This window comes from Gallus gallus, chromosome 1 (genome assembly GCF_016699485.2).
Source record: "Gallus gallus isolate bGalGal1 chromosome 1, bGalGal1.mat.broiler.GRCg7b, whole genome shotgun sequence".
Classification (NCBI taxonomy): Eukaryota; Metazoa; Chordata; class Aves; order Galliformes; family Phasianidae; genus Gallus; species Gallus gallus.
This window is the reverse complement of record NC_052532.1, coordinates 81,182,123-81,197,355: the sequence shown is the minus strand read 5'-3', so window position 1 is coordinate 81,197,355 and position 15,233 is coordinate 81,182,123. Positions and strand designations below refer to the sequence as shown.

The 15,233-nt window shown below is 41.6% G+C and overlaps 1 long non-coding RNA gene across 1 annotated transcript in view; it reads right to left on the bottom strand.

Annotated features, from left to right (window-relative positions):
* Positions 1–15,233, bottom strand: part of LOC107054644 — a 223,110-nt gene that overhangs the window by 30,175 nt on the left and 177,702 nt on the right. Inside the window, exons 4-6 of the long non-coding RNA XR_005839141.2 lie at positions 2,872–3,060; positions 2,527–2,630; positions 665–856 (exon numbers count right to left, since the gene is read on the bottom strand). This is a non-coding gene — a long non-coding RNA (uncharacterized LOC107054644). The remainder of the gene's footprint in view (positions 1–664; positions 857–2,526; positions 2,631–2,871; positions 3,061–15,233) is intronic.

Below are 15,233 nucleotides of genomic sequence, written 5' to 3'. Positions count from 1 at the left end.
CACAGGTCCATAGATCATGCACCCTATACTTCATAGAAAAATGCTCAATACAAACTACATTTGCACTGTTTCCACTTGGGATCTCCTCGTCAGGTAGGTGGCAAGCCTAGCAACAAGTGCACCGCTACACCTCTTTACTTTAAAAGCATGCGTGAACATATTAACTTTCTTCAGCATGATAGAAGGTCAAGAGATGCAGATGGACTTCTGTTGCAAAGCTTCCAAGAGCTGGTAATCATAATTGTGCAGTATTTCAAATATTTCATTTTAAAAACCTAAAGGGGTGGGAAAGAGGACTTGGTTTCATAAAAGTGCAGAATATTTGCAGACAGGTTCAGCGGCCTTTGCCTAGCTAGAATTATCAGGAATGGAGACCAAAAGGCTGCAGAAACAGTTAGTTAGATGGCTTGGGAGAAAAGCTCTGTTCTCTTTCACTGTTTGACAGATGCAGTGCAGCAAACAGAGAGTTAAGGCTTTTCCCCTGCTACACTGCAGCAAAAATGAGAGATTTAAATAGACTGAAAATGTAAATCCAACATTTACTCCATAGACAGAGTGAAGCAGAGCAGAGGGGAGGGGAGCGAGGGAGGATAGATGATCATTGGATGTGTGAGAAGAGAGATGCATCACATAGTATATATTTTATATGTATTAATATTCATACCAGTTCTTTCCTTTCTCCCTCCAGGCTCTGTCTGCCGCTTCAGTTCATCCATCCAGCTTCAAGAGGGAGATGGATCTTTCAGCCTTTCTCCTGCAACTCTAAGCTAGCAACAGAGTGTCAAAGTAGCGTACAATTCTCTTTTCAGGAACATTACAGGGAAACATTCATTGTAGAGACATCTTCAGACACATCCTAAGAGAAAGCATAGCTTATGAGAGGGATCTTCCCAAGCACATTGGAAAGCACCTTTTTGCGTTTGATCAGAGATGGGCTTGAGATGAAACATATAGAAAGCATGGAGTTACACAAGTTCTTCTCAAGCCCAGAGGGAGAAACACTGCTTTTATGAATGTGTGGAACTTTAGGAACTGCCATTTCATATCTAAAGGTCTAGAACTACACGTGGTAGGTCAGCAATATGTGATGTCTTCGGGTATGTATTTGGGAAATTGAGCAAAGCATACCTCTGGAAAGAGGATGCGCTCAGTGACTGCAGAGATGGTAGTCCAGTCCTATAAAAAGATAGCATTTTCTTACATTGGTCTGGAATCAAGAGAAATCCTGATGTGGAAAGAGCATTGAATCAGGTGACTGGGACACTTGTTTGGGACTAAACAGATGTCCAACCTAGGACAGTAGCATCAACATCAGGAAGTAATGTACAGGCAATGGTGCATGGGAAGATAGTTTCAATTTACTGAAAAGAAGATGAGGCCCAAGTTTATGCTTAAAGGCTGCTGCAGTATTTTCATTTTGACACTACTGAAGATTTTCATGAAAAAAAATAATCCATTTTCCAAACTCTGTTCAGAAGAGAGGTAGTAGTAGTCCTGGAAGACTGATGTTTCCCTCAAGACTCAGGTGCTTCAAACTAAGAAGATTTGATGGTGATGCTTAAAAAGCACTATGTGGCCCAAACAAACATCACAGCAGAGAAATAAATTTCTCTTAACCATGCCAAGCAAAGGTGAGGCTTAACAGTTTTCTTGCTGGTCTTGCAAAGCTCTTCTACCCATCATGTTGGTTTTCCAGCCTAAGAAGCCTCTTGGGAATTCTTGCTTTCTATTTGGCAATCAAAAAACTGGGCTTTGATGAAGAAAAGGCTGCAGAGTATTTTTCACAGAGAACAATTTAATCCAAAGGAAGAGACAGGTAATAAGTGAAGTCCTGAGCACAGTGCCATGGTCCAGCAATGAGGAAGAGCCACTCGTGAAGCCACCTCTGTGCCTTAAATGAAGTCATACACTGTGGTCTGGCATTAGTCCCAGGAATACCAGGGAACCAAATTTAGAGGCGTGACATGAGTAACGCCAATGCTTCTGCACTGAGCACAGAAGGTCTGGACAGCAGTATGTATTTGCACTGTCCTAAAATGCAGCAAAAAGGAAAGCCATCTTATATTTGCAAGGAGGAGGAAACCGCCCCCTCCCCCCTTTTTCTTAGCAAACATTGGCTCATTTATGTACTACAAAGGATTGGTCTTCCACTATGGAACAGCTTCTCTGAATTCTGGGATGCAAAAGCTGGATTTCAATAACACGGAAAGGTAAAAATGATTGTGACTATTCATCTTCATACACAGCGACTCAGAGATAATTCCCTATTTTTGGGGAAAAGCGTACAGAAGATTTACTGTCTTTCCTCCCTCAGCAACTGACAGCATTCACCAAATTAGCATCCAGGAGATAAAAGTTCAGACCACAACCGGCTGCCAATTCACACAGCACAATTTAAGTCGGTGCCACTTTACAAGGAAGGCTTTTACAGGAAGTGCTCAGGAAGGCTTTTGATCTATGGATGTAAAGTAAGTAATTTTTACCCTTGCCATTATTTGGTACAGAAGGAAGAGATTTTTAGCCTACCATGGAAACACGGATTTGTCAGTGTTGTTTGTATTACAGTCACATCCAGGGCCTCCCACTGTGATAGATGCTGAATAAATATGCAAGTGAGAAGTCCACATCACCTAACAAAGATATCCAAAAGGAAAGAAATGTAACATCCTGCCCAACATCATGAGGCAGAGCAGAGAGAGACAACAGCACAAGCTCCTTAGTCACACCTACTTTGCTTCTGGAAGATCTGTATTTAGAGAGGGTATAACTTCCTTACAGATTCACGCCTTCAGAGTCACTCTGCTTTTACTGGGAGCGTCAACCAGAGATATACTTTCTGTTCCTTCATTGCTTCCTTCAGCAGTCTCTTACCTGTAACCTGTAGATTCCATCCCATTTATGAAATCAGAACTGGGCACGAAGTCTTTCTTGCAGACCCAGAACACCAAGTTCGCATGGTCTTATGAGAAGCATTAGCAAAGTCTGGTTTCCTCTGGGATATGCTCAGTTCCAAGAGGATTGCCTGACTTTTAGTAACAGGTGCTTCACACTGCAGCCCTCCTGTCAAAAGAAAGCAGAACTTTCTTCTATCCATAGCACTTAGCTGAGAGCAGACAACTAGTTCAAAAGTTCATGGGGAGTGAGGGGAAGAAAAAGGTTGTGCAGACAAAGTCTGAATCATTTGCCTTATATTCTAAGCTTGCAAGATAAAATTCATGCTGATTGTTTCTCTCCTCAGCCCAAAATTAATAAGAATTTAATTCTCAAACTAAATTGGAGAATTTGAAAATCCAAAGTAAGTTTTACCAAACACACTTTCTTTTAATCATTTTTAAAAACCTGCATGAAAAGACAGACCTTTACCCTAAAGAGCATAGATTTTACTTTGGCATAAAGCTTCTAAGAGTCATTTCAAAAATGTTTTCCTTGAAATTTTCAAATGTACCAAACACATCCCTTAGGCAATTTTTATTTCAAGTTGGTATTTTCCAGTGAAAAAAGATTCCTGCTCTAACACTGCTTATTGCGTTAATAACATTTATAGCTTGAGTAAGAGCTCTTAGCTATGTTGTGACTGAAAAGCTCAGTTTGGAAGCTACTAATCCAGGCTTGATGCACGCTCACTTCTTTGCAAGCCTATGGCTAAGTGCTGGCAAGATGGTGTAGCTCTACATTTTCACTGCTGCTGAGCCAAGCAGTTTTGGTGGGTACGTCAAGTGGGGGGTGTGAGGGCAGGAAAGGGCAGATCATGTAAGGGGGGAAGCACAGTCAAGCAGGTCAAAAGCACGTGTGTGCTGGAGCATGGGGTGACTGAAGCAAAGCCAAAAATGATGCTGATGAAATTATGGCTGGTGGAAAATGTTTCTGAGATGCAGCTTGCAGCTGTATGGCTAGATTGTTATTTGCAATTCCTCACTCCCTCGGTGTTTGTGAAGCAAAAATCAGTCTTCCTGAGATGCTTGTGCCTGCAGTTCATGTCGAGTTCACTAGACAGGGGCAGCCAAAAATACTGAAAAACCTGGCAACAACGTGGTTCAAATACATAGGAAAATAAAATTTACTTTTGTAAATCTGTGGCAAGCTTGATTTTTAAAGTATTCCTTTACAAATATTTCTCCCCTTGTACAGATCAGAAATAACCAGATCAATTTTGTAAAAAGAAATCCAACAACTCCTAAACACGTCCTTTGGTCTTAGGCTAAGCACGAGCCATTTCATCATGAAGAAAATTCACTGATAGTGTTCAGAGGAAATGGACATCGGGGCTTGGTTGCAGTGGCTCTTTCCGTTTGTGTACACTGCACTGCTCAGATTGGCAGAGCCACAAAAGAATTTGCAGCTGAATTGGCCCATTATGACAAGATTCTGTTTGTAGAGTTGACAGTACCACTACAAAGATGATGACAGAGAGACAAGAGCAAGATGGGAGAGCATGCAGAAGCATATACCTACGGAGTTGGCTTGCTCACTTTATGACCAGCATCCCTCTCACGATGGGAGCTGGCTGGCCCCAGAGCAGCAGTGTTTGCTCCAGGGGTGCCACCTCTCCTGCTATGAAGCATGTGCACTTAGAGTGAAAGGCTCCCCGCATCTGGAAGGTGGCCCTTCATTGGACTGGTTTATCAGCCTGCAAACTCCTGCTGTGAATGGACGCCACTAATTCAGACTACAATAACAAGGCTTTTCTTTCCTTCTCTGCTATCTGTACCTGGCCAGGCATGACTCATTCGCAATACCTGTAAACAAAACACGCGACAGCACAGTTCAATTTTGTGCTACACTGAACGATAGGGCTCCTGCAGATGGCCTAGTGATGTACTACAACCAGCGTTAAGCAAGTGACAGAACACAGCAAGATGGTGCTGTTGAAATGTTGCACAAAGAATTACTTGAAGCCTTCATATATCAGGCAAACAAGAGCAGGGGGGAGAGAGGGTTACCTGAGCAGGTGTTTTCAGATTAAGTTTGAAGGAAGGTGGAAATGAGAGACTGCAAAACAGTTAGATCTCTGAAGCTGTAAGATTACCTGGATAGGTCCCTGCTTAGCACATGCCACTCACTGTCTCCCACAGAAAAGATTTTGAGACCAGGGAGACCTCAGAGGGACAGCTGCAGCCATCCAGCATCCTGTGTGCAAAGCCTGTTCTGCAACATTTGATTCTTATCTCAGAAAAAAAAATGGATAAATCTCCTCCCACTTCTCCAGACTAGTGGATCTTGATTATCAAAAACCCCACGGCTTTTCTCATAAGCCATGCTCTTACCTTTAAGCATGGCAGTATTTGTGTGAGCTGCTGCTGGGCTAGTATCAAGAATTGGATTGCTCAAGCATCCCCAGTTTAAGCAAGATCCAAAAAGCTGCTCAGCATTTAACAGCTTCAGAGCCAGCCCCACCCCAAAAAATCTGAACACCTCAGTTTTTGCTATCCAGATCTGAGTATTTGAGGTTGCAACAAACTGAGCCATCCCACCAGTGCTAAGACATCGCTCAAAAGAGGAATTCAGCACTTGTACCTGGGGCCTTTTCAGCATTCATTACAGGATTACTCTTTACATCCATAGCTTAAGGGACTGTAGGTTGTGGAAGAATTGATACTTGAACAAAGTGCTTGGTTTTAAGTGAACAAAAGGCTCATTTGCCTAACGTGGGCGTGTTTGTGCTGCAGATAGTTTGAAGCCTTTGATGAGATAACTTGGGAACAACTTGTTCTGAAAGTATCCACTTCAGCAGAGGCACATGGAAATTCAGCATCTCTGCTCCCACTGTTTGCTCTTCTTGCCATACCAGAAGAACGAGCAAGAGGTGGAAATACTGCTTGGTGTTTTGCGTGAGACCTCATTTCTCTCCTCCAGGGAAATGGGTTCATCTCCCTTTTCCTGTATGTGTACAGAGTACAGAGGTGAAAGGACCAGAATGTCAGGGAATAGCTCCCTACTGTGTCACTGGAGAATAATATGTATTTTCTGTGCCAGTCATGAAATCTTTCCTCGCAGTCACTGGGGATGAAAGAGGATCTGTGGCACTAAGAAAGCTTAGAGAGCTTTCTCTTAGAGAGAGCTTTACCACTGACTGCACTGGGGCATCACTAGGCAGGCCCACGTGCTCACATGGAAGAGGAAACAGGAAACAGCTGAAGATACTTAATGGAGTTTTTCTCTTTGCTGTGAAAACTCAGGAGAACCAGTGCTCTGTGAATACTTTCCAGAGAGCCTCTGTTTTCTCGTGGTATGGACTCTCTGCTCAAGAAAACATCTGTGTTTTTGCAATACCTGAACCAACCAGCAGCCTCTACATCTCATACCCCTTTGGCCCTTCCAGAGGGAAGAACTGTGCAAGGCACACACTGATTCACAGTCACATGTGGTAATGAGGAGGGAAGCAGTGGTCAACCTGTCACATTTGACCAGTTTACAACGTGCAATTAATTTGTGCTGATTTAAAATCAACAGGAGAGTGTAATGAGAGACCTGGCTGCCCTGAAAGTACTCTCGCTTTGTCTAGACCACTCGCAGAGTGTCACTCCATACAGCAAAGTAAGCACACAGTAAGTCCCTGTGGATTAAAGACTGATGATTTCACACTTTGTGTGTTGTCAAGTAGAAGGGCTGCTCCAAAAGTAACATCTCCTGTGTTATTATGTTGGCCTAAGAGCAGATGGTGGTGTTACAGCAGTAGAGGCTGAACGTTCCCACTAATATTCCATTACATGTCATTGCCGTGTGATAGATGGCAGCAGAGAGGCAGTCAGACAAAATGGCATCTGACATGGAAGTGCATATGAAGCAAAGGTGTGGAAGTGAATTCCTCCATGGGGAAAATATAGCACCACTTGACCTTCATGACACTTGGTGAGAGCTTCTGGAGACTGAACAGTGAATGTGACCACAATGAGGCAGTGAGTGGTGAGTTTCAGCAGTGGGAACAGCAGTGTGGAAGAGAAACTGTGTTCCAGATGGCCATGCGCAGCAGTCACAACATGAAATGAAGAGTGTCCTGATCAGCTCATCCGTGTGAATCAGCGGATTACGACCAAGGAACTGTGTACAGAGCACAGTATCTCCTGCAATGCTTTGGAAATAACAATTGCAACAATAGAAAGAACATCACAGAGTTTGTGCCAGGTGGGTCCCATGAATGCTCACACAGGAACAGAAAGAATACCACATGCAAGTTTGTCAGGACCTATTGAACCAGTATGAGGCTGCAGGTGGCAGTTTCTGGATTGCATCATTACCAGTGACGAGATGTGGAGGCACCTTTGTGAACCACGGTCAAAAAGACAATCCATGGAGTGACAGTGTGTGAATTCTTCACTGAAGAAAAAGTTCAAGACACAGCCCTTAGCAGGTAATGCATTGTGCGCTGTCTTTTGGGATAGGAAAGAGGTGATCCTTCTGGATTTCCTGGAACTCAGAGAAACCATCAGCTCTGACCACTGTATCATGATGCTGACTAAGCTGAAGGCTCAAACTTCCAGAGTCAGGCCAGAGAAGACAACCTTCCTCTTTCAACATGATAACCAGGCCCCGTAGTAGTTTGAAGACTGTGGAACACATTGCCAATCTTTGCTGAACTGTCCTACTATACTCACTGTACAGTCCGGATTTGGCACCTTCTGACTTCTGTTGGGCCGATGAAAGATGGACTGCATGGGTGAAATTTTCCTAGCAACTACACCATCATAGCAGCTGTGAAACTGTGGGTCACCTTCTCTGGTGCAGACTTTTTATGAGAGCAGTATGCAGGCAAAAATGCATAGCTACTGGTGATGACTATGTTGAAAAACAGTATTTTGTAGCTGCATATTTGCACTATCAAACAGCGTTATTATGCTCTTAATAACATTTGGAGTTTCCGAGGAAATAAATAGGAGGCATTATTTTCAGAGCAACCTACATATATTAAAAAAATATAAATTCTTGCAGATGCTTCTGAGTTTGGTACCTGGTGCCTTGCTGTCTACGTTTCCAGGTCTTTAAGGACCTGGAGTCCTTCTGCAGCTGATAATCCTATATTATTTATCGTATTGCACTAACAGTTTCTGTAATTAACATATGTTAAAAAAATGCCTGTTGTTGTAAAAGGATAGTAAAGATTTGGGCTGGCAACAGCCACCTACACTTGGGAGGAATCTACTTTATCTGAAGAGAAAACCTTATAAGCATAATTCCTCTCTGAAAGTGGCTGGCATTATGGCAGCTAACTGCTAAAGAGTTAATCCTTTGCTAGTGAAGGGAGATGCTCCTTACATTCATTTGCATGGCTGAGAGCTAGGCTGGACTATTTGTATAAAATTACTCAAGCTTTTGACTTCTTGCTCTTATCTGTTCCACCAGACTTTCTCTCATGACCCCATCTTTCCCTACTCATTCGAATTTCCTGCCAAAAGGACTGTGTTTAAGGGAAAGCTCTCTGCTGCTTCTTGTGCTATTCCTCCTTCGTGAAATAATGGTTTGCCTTCAGGCTGGACACTAACAGTAAATTGACAGAGGAATGGTACCATGCTTTTTGTTCCCTGTGCTCTCTGTTGCCCATACGTGTGATGTTCCATTGATGATAGGCACCACTGGGAACTCTAAAGTAGATGAGGAGCCTCAAGCTGAAGAGGATGCTTTGAAGTGGCTGGTGGGCTTGGCAGAAATGTCTGCTGCTAAGCTCCTGCTGTTGCCAAGCATACAGTAGTGGAAGTAATACAGGAGAGAGGAAATGGACCTTTGGTCCAGAGTAGCTTAATAATGCAGGTACAACTTAGAAGTAGCAGAGGGGAGTTGATTCAATTTATCTGAACTGAGAACGGTGCTGCATAGCTATGCTGCCTGTCCTTGATAGCAGTGGACAGATCATGGATTTGTTGGATGCACACAGGGTTTTGTCTCTCTCCTTTGCCCCAGGGCAGGTGGCGTGGCAATATAGTTGTCAGATCTCTACCACTGAGAGTTTTCAGCCCAAGATCTTCCCCAGGCTCCACATGATCCTGGAAAATGCATCACACCCAACAGAGCAAAAAGAGAAAAGGCCCTGTTAGTGACATGGGTGAAACCTTTTTTTTTTTTTTTTTTTTTTTTTTCCAGCCTCTACTTATTACTCCAACTCTGAAGAAAGACTGCAAGAATCAGAGATTTTTCCAGAAACATTCACATGTTCCAAAGAAGCCATGAGAACTGAAAGCGAACTCAAAACCAAGGAGAAAAGAAAAAAAATATATATATATATGTATATTTTTTAATTCCCTTTCAAGGGAGGCAGAGATTAAATGCAGTTAAGTACAGTTCAGCGTAGTCTCTCTTCAAACCCCTCCAGAAATTAGCATATCGGGCACTGCAATCCTCACATCACTAGTTTCAACTACAAGGTTACACCTGCGCTGTCGCAATTATTTTCATGAATGCATCAAAATCCACTGTGAAATAGCTGAGGTTCCATACCTCCTCTATTTTTAGAAGCCCTGGCCACAGAGACTTTTTTTTTCTGTTGATTAGAGGTTTTTCTGTTCAGTTCATTGATCAAAAGGGCCATTTACAAGACTCTGAGTTATCTAAAGCTGATTTCAAGCCCACAAAGCACTATCATGTTCTGGGGTGAGATTTCACATTGACTCTGAATACAGACAAGGAGAAAAATAAATTGCAGACAGACTTGTCATCTAGTGCGAACTTAACCAGGTCTTGGGCCAACCTTTGACAATATGCCTGATTTATGCCATTGATCAGGGCAGTCACTCTCAATAAAATCAGACTAATTGTTAAAATAAAGGCCCAGATTATAAACGCTTTGATATACCAGTTAAAGCCTGGTACAGGAGCCAGAAAGATTTACAGAAGTGACCTTGAGTAGAATTTGCAAATGTTTGTTAGACCACAGAAGCAAAAGGGCCATTTCACACAGACTGTCAGGTCACAGTTATGCTTATTCCCTCTTCCAGGGAATAAGCCCAACCTGGGGACCATCCACAGGCAGCAGATGATATCAGAAGGCACACTTTTCCCTCTCTTTGCCTAACTGTACTTAAAAATAAAATAAGAAATTGAAATTATCATTCTAGTTTCTCTTTCATAATACACCAAAGAGATTTGTTGCTGCTGTTGTGTTTGTTTTAGGTATTCTTTTTTTCATATGTTCCTCTGTAAGTACTGGTAGTACTTGAAGGTAGGACCAAATCCTCAGACAAGATTATAGTAAACCTAAAGCACAGCTAAAACATAAAACCCCAAATAGTACAGCTCCATCTTGATTTGGAGCTAATTCACAAATATTTCCTATCCACAGCCTGTAACTGAAGACATTTAACTCTGTTATTATTATTATTTTTAATGATAGTTTAGGGGATGCTAATGGCCCAGTAGAGCCTCTCAGGGCCTGGGTGCAATCCACACTCAGTATTTAAAGGCTAAAAGTCACTAAAGTCTGCTATGAGGAAAGAATGCACATCATCATTAAAAAGGTATGAGAAAAAATCACCCACAAAGCTTACAGTCCTCTTGCCTTTTTCCTCCATCACATCTCCATGAGGAGCCATGCCAGAACACAGAGATTGAAATCACGAGCTTGATCATAAATAACCTTTGAGGCTTTCTATTCACTTTCTCATTTATACCTCACAGCTGAAAGATCATACTGTACAGTACTTCTGATAGACTCCCTTCCCCAAGCCCACCCACAGAGAGGGAAATATAACCCAGAAAAGTATGAACCTAAAGCATCCTTCTTCTTCTTTAGTTGTTTCCATCAGTCCCAGCTGGAAAACATCACAGCTGGGAGAGCAATTACTGACAGAAGCCAAGGTATATTCTAGGTGACTTCTCTTTGCTATACCAGAAACACGACTTAACCATGAAAAAGAAAGAAGCTAGAATTAACACAGCAATATTTTTCAAGAGGAAAGTAATATCTGATAAGGCTATTTCTCTCTCTTTTCTGGAAACCTCTCTTCTTCCCCTGTTCCACTGACCCACAAACAGGAATAAGTTTACTAGAGAGGCCAGCCCCAAACTGGTCTCACATCCCAGAGTAGTGATGTTGGCAAGGGATTTCTTTTAGAAGCCAGGACTAGTATCTTATTGCAGAATCTTTGCCCTGTTATTAACCTTGTAAATATTTTAGGTTACACAGCTTATTATACCTTTGTTTTATTGATATGTCCATTGACTATTAAAATTAATTTTTCATTACCTTAATTAATTATGGTAGTGATTTGGAAATTATCTTCTGTGAGGTTTGGCTGAGACGACTCTCTCTCTGTGCCTTTAAAATGTGCTCCACACTCTTGCAGAATGCAGGATGAAAGATATGGCTTTACTAGACCAAATTGGGCTGCTGACAACTCTTCTCAAATATGTATTGACAGTATTGCTGTCTTAAAAGGTACCGACTGTATAGCACAACCCATAAAAACCATGAATGCCGGAGCAAAGAAAGATATGCATAGCTTTAACAACTACCGCTATGCCCTTTTCATATTTTGGCAGAGCCTGGAATTAAGGTAGAAATTTCATCACAAAACCCAGTATACAGATTGCCTGGAGAATTCAGAGAGGCATTTGTTCCAGAGACACTACTAAGTCCTTTGTTTGACTGGAGGAAGCTTATGTCTTGCACTGCGGAATATGGTTTACTAATCACCACTGCTGGTTTGAATGGCTCCATGGATCAAAACTGACTTTATGTAGTGGTGCTGAGCGCATTTGCCATTCTATTGCATCAATCATTAGGATGCTTTGCTTGCAAGGATCGTACTAGGAGTCATTTCTTTGATGTGTACAAACATAGGAATGAGCTGAGCCTTTTACAGGAGCTGCTTGGCTACAAGTAAAGAATACCACCACTTAAGAGGAGGGCCATTTCAAAACATCTAGAGCCTGCTTTTTTCTGCTTGCCTATTTATGGATCTATTATAGCTCATATCGTTTTGGCAGGGTGGAGATTTTGTTTCTGTGTTTCTGCGTTTTGGGAAAGCTCATCCAAGTGCAGCTATCATAGCTGAATTTTAGCTCTGGTCCTGTTCCCTATAACTACCCCATTCTTTTCTACTCTCTTCGCATTGAGGCTGCATCTTTATGACCTTCAGTAGCTGTCCTAAGCCAAACATCTAATCATTTTGAAATCAGTGTGAACAATTCCTCTAAATTGAATTGAAAGAGGATTAGACATTTATGCAGTTAGCTCCATTGAACTGCAGTGAACATGGCCTCCTACTCATGTTCACCAGCTTCTCAAGAACAAGTGTAATAAGTTGACAGTGTCACTGCCTCTTTCTCTTAAAAACAGCATGCCCCAGAGGAAGTAAATACACTTCCTACTCCTCCTTACCATTACACTCAAGTATGCTCATAAGAAGGGCCTTTGGTTTAGTCCCTGTAAGAACAACCACCGACTTCACTAGACTTTGGAACAGATCCTCAGTATGAGTTTTATTCCTGGAAGTGTCTGCACTGCTTGGAAGCACATGACAATGGATTTGGTACAGACTGGAGCACTGCACAGCCTTTGCAATCCTGCAATTTTTAGGACTTCTGGGCAAGTGTTCAGCACACTCAATGAGTATTCATCTCCTCTCGTGGCAGACACACAGAAAGAACATTGCCAGTGAAGCAAGTTCATTGTTCTGTTCCCATATGAGGTGGCTAAAACATGAAATGTATTGCTCCTTTTCTAGCTGATGACCAAGTTCCCCATTCTGCAGCCAAGTGACTGATGCAGTGTGCATACTGAACCTCTCCTATCCCTATGCCATCCTTCTCCTGAGTGTCCACCTGCATTCTCCATCCCCAATTTGTATGACAGTACACTCATGTCAAGTCTGCAAATGAAAGTGAACTTGGCTACAGAGAATCAATGGAATGGCCATGTGTGTAGGAACAGGACACAACAGAGCTCCATGGAAAGGGTAACCTCCGACTGAGCCATCTGAGTTTCTGGCTACCGTTTTCTCTTATGAAGTATGCAGTAGCATCCTGTAGAAAATGGAAATTTTCTGACAGCCAAATTGATGGATGCGTCTTGGTGTTATGAAAGAGCAAATAAAATCCCTGGGAGAGAGAAAAGAAGAGTGAAGAGCCTTTTGGAGACTTAGCTTCGTACTGAGATAAAGCATTTCTCTTCAGGGAAAACTCATCCTTGGATGTTGCTTTTTCACTTTGGTGACGAAGAAAGTCACCTATGAACAGCACTGTCTGGAACACTGAAAACCCAGCAGGCATTAACTTCTACTTCGTATCAACAAAGTTGATAGTGTGGATTGGCTAGCTTCACTAGAACTGAAGTTCTCACTGTACGGTATTTGAATGGCTTTGTTTTTTCAGGCAACCTGTCATTGCCCTTCTTCATTTTAGAGGCTGAGGCAACACATCTGGCATTTGGAAAAACAGTAACAACAACAAAAAACGCATTATTAATATTTAAAAACCGGCTTATGCACATGAATACAGAAAGCTTTTTTACTACTGTTGATTTCACAGACCTATGTAATGTAATAGATTTTTCAACTCCGTTCACCAGCATAGGCTTTCGGAGTCTTGGAAACATTGAATAATTTAGCCTCAAAATACCCCCTAGTAGTGTGCTTCAGTGTCATTTATCTCCATTTTACAGATGTGGAACTAATGTAACAAAACTTACAATTGCTTTTCCCTGAAGTTGCTCAAAGAGCTTCTGGTAAAGCTTTGTAATCTTTTAGAATCATAGAATGGTTTGGGTTGGAAGGGACCTCTAAGATCATCTAGTTCTAACCCTCCTGCCATAGGCAGGGACACTTCCCTCTAGACCAGGTTGCTCAAAGCCCCATCCAGTCTGGTCTTCAATGCTTCCAGGAAGGGGGAAGCACTTCTACCATTATTACCATAATACTTCTTTACTCTACCACAAAGGCTATGGGCTAAAGCAAAACTCACAAATAGTGACAAATGAATTTTGGACAAATTATAAGCAGCAGTCAGTTTTCACCTGATGGCCTAGAGCTGTGAAAGATCTATACAGAAGAAGTCTTAATCTGGACTAAATTACGGAGTACATGGCAGAATTATAACTGGGCTTTAGTGCTTTGAAAGTGATGACCCAAATGACAAATTGATAGTCCACCCTAAAAGAGGAGAACAACGTGGTGAGGAATGGTAAAATGGCTTTCAAAAGAAGAGATTTGTGGGGATTGTCCTGATTTAGCAAACAATTTCCCCTATCACACCATTCTTTAGTATTCTGAACTGTCCCTAGGGGAAAATTTTTGCAATAAATAAACAGAAAAGATGGGTAATGGAAGAGTTCTAATGAGATATTTTCATTAAAAAGTTTTTAAGACACTGAAAATTTTCACTTTGACATTTCCTCAACAAACCTCAACCTTTTCATACTCTTTTAAGGATTGATCAACTCTGTAGAGCAAACAAGAAAATATATGTATATATTTTCAAAGAGAATTAAATAACTTATAACAAAATATGACATTGACATTCAAAGGAGACATTGACCACCTGACTGTACTTTCTCAACCAACAATGAAATAAGCAGTTTATTGCATGATCCATGCCAAAATTTCTGTTTTAATCCAAGTCAGACTCTTTTATTCCTCCTTGGACAACATAACAGAAAACAATTTCCTTTTCACTATGTTGAATTCTTTTAAATTCAGTTTTGACCCTTCATATATTGTCCATCTATGTCTACACATTTCATAGGAAGTTTCTTTCTTCATGGCAGTGAGACTGAAAGCTGATATTGAAGCCACTGTTCTAAAATCATACTGACAGTTCAGACCTGGATCTGAAATTTGGGGATTGCTGCATCTCAATGGAGGTGGAATTAAATATTTCAGTTCTGCCAGAGCTGCTAGTTGCAGCTTGGAAAGTATAGCATTGTGTCAGTCTTACTTCTGAATCTGATTCCCGTATTTTTCTCTTACAAAAACCACGAAGAAATACACAACATACAATCGCATTAATTCAAGGTCCTGTGGCAGAAGTGGTAGGAGAAGAAACGTTCAGCTAAAGAGAGATGAAGCATTAAAATTGAAATAATACATTCTAAAAATCAGGAAATAGAGGAGAGTACTCAGCTTAAGAATAAATTCTCCCATGTGGAAAGTATAGCCTTGACAAAGCATCAGTAAAGAGCCTATAGATCTATACCAAAACTTTCTGCAGTATCAACAGGTTTCCAGACCTCATGGCTCCACTCACAGAGACACATCAGTTCTCAGTTCACTCGTATCTAACATCTATTTCCCAACATTTCCTAGGAGAAT